Here is a 7,566-nt window from a genome sequence, read left to right as displayed (position 1 = left end):
ATATATAGGCGAAAGAAGTCGGTCAGGGGAGCCACGAGGGGCCCACGAGGGTGGGGCGCGCCTAGGGGGGTAGGGCGCGCCTCCCTGCCTCGTGGATTCCTAGAAGCTTCCCTGACGTCTACTCCAAGTCTCCTGGATTGCTTCCGTTCCAAAAATAACTCTCCCAAAGGTTTCATCCCGTTTGGACTTCGTTTGATATTTCTTTTCTTCGAAACACTGAAATAGGCAAGAAAACAACAATTTGGGCTGGGCCTCCGGTTAATAGGTTAGTCCCAAAAATAATATAAAAGTGTATAAATAAGCCCATTAACATCCAAAACAGATAATATAATAGCATGAATATTTCATAAATTATAGATAGGTTGGAGACGTATCAGCATCCCCAAGCTTAATTCCTGCTCGTCCTCGAGTAGGTAAATGATAAAAGAAAGAATTTATGAAGTGTGAATGCTAGCAGGTGCACAAGTTTGATCAATGGCAATTTCAATCACCTTTTCTAGCATCATTATATATTATAACAGTAGCTCAACTCATAGGACTTCTCATGATCAAGTAACAAGCTATTCACATTGATAGAGGCGAGGGTCCCGATCTTTCGATTAGATGATAACTATCGATTTGGTGGAGTCGACTTTGACGATCCGACTACAAACATGCACAACGTTGCGCCTTAGCAATCGCTAAACCAATCTCCCGAGGTTACTGACGATGCTGGAAGCACGATCAACCTGACCACGAGGGTCTATTCCTGCACACAATTGAAGAACAAGCAAGAATATGATAATGCAATCTGAATATTGCGAATATAGATGAAGTATTGATAAAGGTGGGGATCCGAAAGTGGTCTTGATCTAGTCGTTGGACACAAACGAAGTACACGAAGTTGCAATGGCTAACTTTTAACTAAACAAATCCCAAGGAAAAAGCTACTAGATGGATCTACTTCTATAGGAGCAAGGGGTGGCGGCCAAGGAGGTGGGAGGACATCCTAAGGCAGCCTAAAACCAACCCTAGGTCGTACAAGGCTCATGGGCCCAAGTGGAGGTGATGCAACACCTTTGGACTTGTTGTTTGACTCGGATTCTGCTGCAGCATCAGATTGTTTCGTCGATATCTCAATGCTCCGGACGAATTTGAAGGTGAATCCAATTGGGTTGGAAAGAGCACGCAATCTACTTTCCAACAAAAAAAGAATCACCCAATTTGGAGCCCGTATGAAAAAGTTGTTTCCGTTTTGAGTCGGGTATGTCTGTGCAGTCCGAATCTGAATCCAGAACGTGAGAGATTTGGACTCTATCTTCTCTTGGCCCAAAAGTGACGCGAGAGGACTTTTTGAACAGAACCTAAACTTCTCCTTTTCCCTTATCTTCATATGTGGATTGTACAAATGTCCCATACACCTGCAATTAGACAAAACACAAAAGTGTGTGAAGTATTTTTGTTCTGGATAACATAAATAGATTATTGAATAGTTTGCACTACAAATCACCTGACAAATATGCATGTATGCAATATTTTTGGTCATATCCAAGGTATTCATGTCCTCATCACACATGTTAAAGTATAGATCATAAACTTTCTTAAAAACTAACAAACCGTGTTATTAAGCATCAAACAATTACAATTCATCTTATTTTCAGGAAGGGTCTATGTCAGAGCTTTGATTCAGCAAACTTCACATACTCAACTATCATTTAGTCTTTCACAATTGCTAACACTCATGTGATATTTATGGGGTCAAAGTTTTAATCAGACACAGAGAAAGATAGGGGCTTATAGATTTGCCTCCTAACCTTTTACCTCAAGGGTAATGTCAACAATAATAGTTCATGATGCCTTGCATCCAATTGGATATATATATCAGGATCTTTCAAACACAATGTGCTTGCCAAAGGATAAAATGTAAAAAGGAAAGGTGAAGATCACCATGACTCTTGCATAAGGTATAAGACAAGAATAAAAGATAGGCCCTTCGCAGAGGGAAGCAGAGGTTGTCGTGCGCTTTTATAGTTGGATGCACAAAATCTTAATGCGAAAGAACGTCACTTTATATTGCCACTTGTGATAGGGACCTTTATTATGCAGTCCGTCGCTTTTATTACTTCCACATCACAAGACCGTATAAAGCTTATTTTCTCCACACTAATAGATCATACATATTTAGAGAGCAATTTTTATTGCATGCACCGATGACAACTTACTTGAAGGATCTTACTCAATTCATAGGTAGGTATGGTGGACTCTCATAGCAATACTGGTTTAAGGGATGTTTGGAAGCACAAGTAGTATCTCTACTTGGTGCAAAGAATTTGGCTAGCATGAGGGGGAAAGGCAAGCTCAACATGTTGGATGATCCATGACAATATACTTTATTTCAGATATAAGAAAACATAACCCATTACGTTGTCTTCCTTGTCCAACATCATTCTTTTAACATGTCATATTTTAATGAGTGCTCACAATTACAAAAGATTTCAAAGATAGTATATTTATATGTGAAATCTCTCTTCCTTCAATATTCTTTCATGAATTGTTCAAGTGACCAATACAATGTTTGCTAACCTTCAATAAATTTACCACCTCTACTTCTTATATGTGAAGTCATTACTCCCCATGGGATAAGCATATGAAACATATATAATTTTAGATTTATTATAGTCAATTCATTCAACCATTTACTCATAGGATATATGTGAAGCACGTGAATAAATGACAAACTACTTCAAAAAGATATAAGTGAAGATCAATGAGTAGTTGAATATTTATTTAGCTATGTGAAGACTCTCCCATTTAATAATTTCAGATCTTGATATTCAAACATCAAGCAAAACAAAATAAAATGACATCTAAGAATAGCAAACATCATGTGAAGAAGCAAAAACTTAGGATCAACCGATACTAACCGATAGTTGTCGAAGAAGAAAGGTGGGATGCCAACCGGGGCATCCCCAAGCTTAGACGCTTGAGACTTCTTGAAATATTATCTTGGGATGCCTTGGGCATCCCCAAGCTTGAGCTTTTGTGTCTCCTTAATACCTCTCATATCACGGTCTCCCTAAATCTCAAAAGCTTCATCCACACAAAACTCAACAAGGACTCGTGAGATAAGTTAGTATAAACCAATGCAAAAACCTTATCATACTCTACTGTAGCAAATCACTAAAATTATTATTCAACATTGCATACTAAATGCCTCTGCATATTTAATAGTCCCATCCTCAAATAGAATCATTAAAGAAGCAAACATATGCAAACAATGCAAATATCACAGCAATCTGCCTAAACAGGACAGTCTGTAAAAAATGCAGCAAGATCCATACTTCCCTAGCTTCAAAAATAATGAAAGAAAATTCCCACCGTATTAAATTTATCAGAGCTTATTATGCAAAAGGTTTCAACATTTTATCACATTCTGGCTTTTCTAGGTAATTTTTGCAACAACGGTAAACTTTCTGATTTCAAACAGCAACATGTATACTTGTAAAATAGGCGTAGTAAAGGCCATCAATGCCACTTTTATTGAAATAAGAGATGCAAAACATTGTTATAAATAACATCAAGTAAATACTAACAAAATAAATTGATGCTCCAATTAAAACACATATCATGTGGTGAATAAAAATATAGCTCCAAGTAAAGTTACTGATGAACAAAGACGAAAGAGGGGATGCCTTCCGGGGCATCCTCAAGCTTAGGCTCTTGGTTGTCCTTGAATATTACCTTGGTGTGCCTTGGGCATCCCCAAGATTAGGCTCTTGTCACTCCTTATTCCATAGTTCATCGAATCTTTACCCAAAACTTGAAAACTTCACAACACAAAACTTAACAGAAAACTCGCGAGCTCCGTTAGTAAAAGAAAACAAACCACCACTTCAAGGTACTGTAATGAACTCATTCTTTATTTATATTGGTGTTAACCCTAATGTATTACAACTTTTCTATGGTTCATAAACTCTATTAATAGCCATAGATTCATAAAATAAGCAAACAACACACGAAAAACAGAATCTATCAAAAACAGAACAGTCTGTAGTAATCTGTCGGTTTCGAATACTTTTGGAACCCCAAAAATTCTAAAATAAATTTCTGGACGTGAGGAATTTATCTATTAATCATCTTCAAAAAGAATTAACTAAATATCACTCTTCATTAAAAAATGTCAGCAAATTTCGTGAGCGCTAAAGTTTCTGTTTTTTACAGCAAGATCGCAAAGACTTTCCCCAAGTCTTCCCAAAGGTTCTACTTGGCACCAACGCTAATTAAAAGCATAAAACCACATCTAAACAGAGGCTATATATATTATTTATTGCTAAAAAGGAGCAAAAAGCAAGTAACAACAATAAAATTGGTTGCCTCCCAACAAGCGCTAACGTTTAACACCCCTAGCTAGGCATGATGATTTCAATGATGCTCACATAAAAGATAAGAATTGTAACATAAATAGAGCATCACGAAGAATATGACTAGCACATTTAAATCTAACCCACTTCCTATGCATAGGGATTTTGTGAGCAAACAACTTATGGGAACAATAATCAACTAGCATAGGAAGGCAAAACAAGCATAACTTTAAAACTTTAAGCACATAGAGAGGAAACTTGATATTATTGCAATTCCTACAAGCATATATTCCTCCCTCATAATAATTTTCAATAGCATCATGAATAAATTAAAAAATATATACAGCACCTAAAGCATTCTTTTCATGATCTACAAGCATAGAAATTTTATTACTCTCCACATAAGCAAAATTCTTCTCATTCGGAATAGTGGGAGTATCATAAGAAACTCGAATGCTATAAATTGTTTCCACATTAAAGGAGTAATGTTTAGAAAAAGGGTAATCATAATCATGACAATTTTTATAAATATAATCATCACTACTTTTTATAGCATAAGTATCATCACAATAATCATCATAAGTAGCAACTTTGTTCTCATCATAATCGATTGAAACCTCTTCCAAGATAGTGGAATCATTACTAAATAAAGTCATGACCTCTCCAAATCCACTTTTATAATTGTCACAATAAGATTTGACACCCTCCAAAATAGTGGTATTATTACTTCCTAAAGTTGACATTCTTCCAAACCCACTTTCATCAATATAACCGTCATAAATAGGAGGCATGCTATCATCATAATAAATTTGCATATCAAAACTTGGGAGACTAAAAATATCATCTTCATTAATCATAGCATCCCCAAGCTTGGGACAAACATAAATTGCATAAAATACATTCTCAAACATGTCATTCTCATCAAACATAGCATCCCCAAGCTTGGGTCTTTTCATATCATAAGCATAATCACTCTCATCATTAATAGTATGGATAGCACCAATAATATAACAATTATCATCATCACAATGAGTAATAGGAGCAACATCATTTGGGAGGATTACCTTTGCTTCTCCATATTTTCTTTTTCTTCTTAACATCATGTGTGGGTTTATTACTCTTTTTGGAGCTCTTTATTAGTGAGATTGGTTGAATAGAAAGCTCCTCCTCGTTACCTGATTCATCATAAGAAAGAATAGGAGGATATGGGGAAATATCTTCCGTTTCATTAGTATTCTCTCCATCTTCTATTTGTTTTCTTGACTTTATGTAATTGGCAATATAAGGATTCTCAATGCAATTCACCGCACAACACATATAAATTTCTTCTAGATCAAAATCAAGAAATCTATCAAGATTAAATTTTGGAATACCCTCAGTTATACGTTTCATTTCTTCATACCCCAAAAGAATACTAAGCTCTTTATGATGCTCAAGGGTAATCAAGTTATCACAATTTTTGGACACGATTTGGTCATGAAACAAATAGCATTGGAGCTTTAAATGACCATGTTCATTGCAAAGTTCACAAGGATGGCGATAAATATTGAATCTTTCAACACAATCATCTAGCCTTTCTTGCAACCATTTAGTTTCCAAATACTTATGCCTCTTGCAAAATTTATCTTCCCTATTTTGTGTGTGCTTGCAAGCTCTATGTATTCCAAAAAAGTTGACATGCTTATAAGAGACATTTTCATCATGACTAGTGCAATCATCATTAGTACTATGGATATTCAAAGAATTCATACTAACAAAATTGCAATCATGCTCATCATTCAAATATTTAGTGCCAAATCTTTTAATGCATTCTTCTTCTAACATTTGAGCACAATTATCGGAATCCTTATTTTCATGAAAGACATTAAAAAGATGAAGCATCTGAGGCAAACTCAATTCCTTTTTTTTTGTAATTTTCTTTTATAAACTAAACTAGTGATAAAACAAGAAACTAAAAGATTCGATTGCAAGATCTAAAGATATACCTTCAAGCAGTCACCTCCCCTGCAATGGCGCCAGAAAAGAGCTTGATGTCTACTACACAACCTTCTTCTTATAGACGTTGTTGGGCCTCCAAGTGCAGAGGTTTGTAGGACAGTAGCAAATTTCCCTCAAGTGGATGACCTAAGGTTTATCAATCCGTGGGAGGCGTAGGATGAAGATGGTCTCTCTCAAACAACCCTCCAACCACATAACAAAGAGTCTCTTGTGTCCCCAACACACCCAATACAATGGTAAATTGTAGAGGTGCACTAGTTCGGCGAAGAGATAGTGATACAAGTGCAATATGGAAGGTAGATATAGGTTTTTGCAATCTGAAAATATAAAAACAGCAAGGTAACTAATGATAAAAGTGAGCAAAGACAGTATTGCAATGCGTTGAAATAAGGCCTAGGGTTCATACTTTCACTAGTGCAAGTTCTCTCAACAATAATAACATAATTGGATCATATAACTATCCCTCAACATGCAACAAAGAGTCACTCCAAAGTCACTAATAGCGGAGAACAAACAAAGAGATTATTGTAGGGTACGAAACCACCTCAAAGTTATTCTTTCTGATCGATCTATTCAAGAGTTCGTACTAGAATAACACCTTAAGACACAAATCAACCAAAACCCTAATGTCACCTAGATACTCCAATGTCACCTCAAGTATCCGTGGGTATGATTATACGATATGCATCACATAATCTCAGATTCATCTATTCAACCAACACAAAGAACTTCAAAGAGTGCCCCAAAGTTTCTACCGGAGAGTCAAGACGAAAACGTGTGCCAACCCCTATGCATAAGTTCACGAGGTCACAGAACTCGCAAGTTGATCACCAAAACATACATCAAGTGGATCACATGATATCCCATTGTCACCACAGATAAGCACATGCAAGACATACATCAAGTGTTCTCAAATCCTTAAAGACTCAATCCGATAAGATAACTTCAAAGGGAAAACTCAATTCATCACAAGAGAGTAGAGGGGGAGAAACATCATAAGATCCAACTATAATAGCAAAGCTCGCAATACATCAAGATCGTGCCAACTCAAGAACACGAGAGAGAGAGAGATCAAACACATAGCCACTAGTACATACCCTCAGCCCCGAGGGTGAACTACTCCCTCCTCGTCATGGAGAGCGTCGGGATGATGAAGATGGCCACCGGAGAGGGATTCCCCCTTCGGCAGGGTGCCAGAACGGGTCTAGATTGGTTTTTGGTAGCTACG

Source organism: Triticum dicoccoides, chromosome 1A (genome assembly GCF_002162155.2).
Source record: "Triticum dicoccoides isolate Atlit2015 ecotype Zavitan chromosome 1A, WEW_v2.0, whole genome shotgun sequence".
Lineage (NCBI taxonomy): Eukaryota > Viridiplantae > Streptophyta > Magnoliopsida > Poales > Poaceae > Triticum > Triticum dicoccoides.
This window is presented reverse-complemented; position numbering follows the sequence as displayed.